This window comes from Xiphophorus couchianus, chromosome 14 (assembly GCF_001444195.1).
Source record: "Xiphophorus couchianus chromosome 14, X_couchianus-1.0, whole genome shotgun sequence".
Classification (NCBI taxonomy): Eukaryota; Metazoa; Chordata; class Actinopteri; order Cyprinodontiformes; family Poeciliidae; genus Xiphophorus; species Xiphophorus couchianus.
This window is the reverse complement of record NC_040241.1, coordinates 6,167,851-6,170,601: the sequence shown is the minus strand read 5'-3', so window position 1 is coordinate 6,170,601 and position 2,751 is coordinate 6,167,851. Positions and strand designations below refer to the sequence as shown.

The window sequence follows — 2,751 nt, the reverse complement described above, 5'->3', positions numbered from 1 at the left end:
ATTGGACATTTTTTAAAATCTTTTTTTTGCACTTCAACTTGACTGCCGGGTCAAATTGACCCGAACAGTATCTATGTAAAAAGTAGAGCAGGGTGAATTACAAATGTGTAAAATGAATAAATTTTAAATTTATGTGCAGAGTGCACCTATTAAGACAAACAGAAAAAGTAAAAAAAATAAAATAAAATACTTCCAACTGTTTTAAGAATATTTTTAAACTTTAAAACGGGTCAATTTGACCCGCAACATGACAGGAGAGTTAACCTTCCTCTCAGGTCGTCTGGTTCTGGTTCTGCTCTGCATCCCCAGACCAGAAAAAAAAAATATGGAGAAGCAGCATTCAGCTTCTATGCACCACAAATCTGCAACAAACTTTCAGAAAAGCGGAAGTCTGCTCCATGTCCAATTTGGACAACCATCGTCCATTTCCGCCTCTCAAAACGTTAGCCTTGCTAACAGCGGCTAATCCAGCTGATTTATCCTCCATCCACCGCGGCTGTTTTGATTTGCATGTCCTATTTTTAACGACGCTAAAAGTCAGCTACATCCAGTCGTCATTGAATAAAAGTTTTGACCGGGTTTGGTCAGAGAGTAAATATTCACCCTGACTATCTGAGCTTGGTAAGGAAATAAATCTGATAATTAGAGAGAAAGATACAATTGATAAAAACTTTAAAGAGGGAAAAAGATAGATATGAAGGATAAATACATACAGTACATAAAGGATGAATAGAGAACACTGTCAAGTTTTTCTTCCTGAGGAATGTTCTGTCAAATATGTAGAAAAATTCAAGATGTGCAAGTATTTCTTTAATAACTGCTAAATATATTTCCTTGGTAATTTACGGTTAATGTGATTACAGCAATCAACCGTTCTACAGACAGATGGCAATTTTAAAAAGAGAGCAACGCTTCGCCGATAGCAATTTTCTGGCTGATCACCGATCTTTAAAAAACCTGACTTACTGATTTTTGTGTGTGCATGCGTGTGTGTGTGTGTGAGAGAGCAAAACGTAGCAAAAAAGTCACTAAGTTCACTGCCATGGAGTGACTGCTGTAAAACTTGCATGGGGAGATGAGCCGGTGGTTTTGACTGTCCATCAGCCTCTCATGGTGGTCAGTGGCTGAGTTTTGTGACCTTGTATTTAGATAAGGTTTGTGGATAGGATCAGTTCCACAAGTAAGTCACGGCCAACCGCCGACCACCCAAAGGGTTGTGCATGTTAATGTGCAACTGTATAACCATGATTAAGTAGGGGCCCGCACCTTGGCTCAAGACCAGGGGCCCACACCCTCTTAAGTCCGGCCCTGGGCCTCTAGTGGTATTTTCTCTCTATAATTTCTTCATAAACTGTGAAAATGTAAGTCAAGTGTTTCATCGCTGTCATCTGAGGTCTAAAACAGTGAAGCTCAGAAAATGTTCTCAAAATTGCAATGAGAACATGTCAATAAACCAGGGTCAGTGTGTTCAGGGAGTTTTTTCTCTTAAAAATCAGGAAGTGATGTGAATTTCTTTTAATGCTCATCTGTAATCTAAAAGGCAACGGACAGATTCATCACTGAGTAGCATAAAACTCAAAAACATCACTGAATGTTTTACATCTACAAATGGTCAATTTTGGGCAAAATCAAAAAAACTATGGAACATGATAGAAAAATAGTTGATCAGATTGTTGCAAAACTGATATATGTTTCTAATTTCAGTAGGTAAGATTACAGTTTTGGTATCTTTTTTATGTTTTTGTAATAAGAGCTGAGGCCTACATGGTTGTGTCTTCATACAGATTTCTTCTTACTTTTCAGAATAAGCAACGTCGGCTGCTGCAGGACTCGGCTCCACTGTGAAGGAAGAAGAGAGGATTTATGTAAACCAAACATGGTGCAAATGTGAGTTTAACCCCAAATGCTGTTGGAGATTCTGTCTCTATCTGTACCAATGAACATGTTAATTCAACGTTTGAGAAAATACTGGTTTGAACCAGTTTCCAGACAACATGTAGGCTTCATTCCCGTATTATCGCAAAAAGTTTCAATTTAGTTTAAGATCTACAGCAGAGGCGTGTGAAAATGTTCTGTGGGAAAAAGGAAAAACTGTAACTAAACTTTAATATTGTTCAGAAATATCTGACCTGAGGAGAGATTTCAGTACAAACACACTGTACCTGGACAGGTTCTGTTAACCTCAGAGTAAACAGCGCCCTCTTCTGGTTCAGGATGAGATTGTGACATAAAAAAACCAAACAAACTCAGATTTATAAGGGTGAAGCTCTGAGCAGATTTCTTATCCTGCGTAATGCATGTAGTAGAGGAACTCACTCCTGTGTCCAGAGTTTTTAAATTCAATCAGAGAGTAGGTGACATTTTGGGCGTCATCTGTGTCTGAAACATCAAGGTTTTAATTTTATTTACTAGGAAGCAAAGTCAGAAATCAGCATCATATTTAATATCAAACTGTTTGAGCAGGTAAATGTTACCATTTCCAGGGTCTGCAGAGGATCTCACTGAATCATAAAAGTTATCACTTCCTACAGTTAGAAACATAAAAATGAAGATAGTTTAATTTATTTTTAAAGTCAACCCCATAAAGTAAAAGTAGGAAACGGCAAGTTAGTTTAATCTTATTTTTTTAAAACTCAAGTAAAATCATTTTTAAAAGATCTGAGACACTGAAGCTACTCATTTATTTATTTATTCCTCTGATTTATATTTTAGCTAATTATTTATTCCAGCTGATGCTATCTAATCCTCTAT

General features: G+C 37.0%; 1 long non-coding RNA gene across 1 annotated transcript; it reads right to left on the bottom strand.

The window, feature by feature from the left end:
* Positions 1 to 1,496: 1,496 nt before the first annotated feature.
* LOC114157256 (uncharacterized) lies at positions 1,497 to 2,537 on the bottom strand. The gene is made up of 4 exons (XR_003598104.1): positions 2,475 to 2,537; positions 2,317 to 2,379; positions 2,163 to 2,204; positions 1,497 to 1,839 (listed from the first exon to the last, which is right to left on the bottom strand). It is a non-coding gene; the product is annotated as an uncharacterized LOC114157256 (long non-coding RNA).
* Between the last annotated feature and the right edge of the window lie 214 nt (positions 2,538 to 2,751).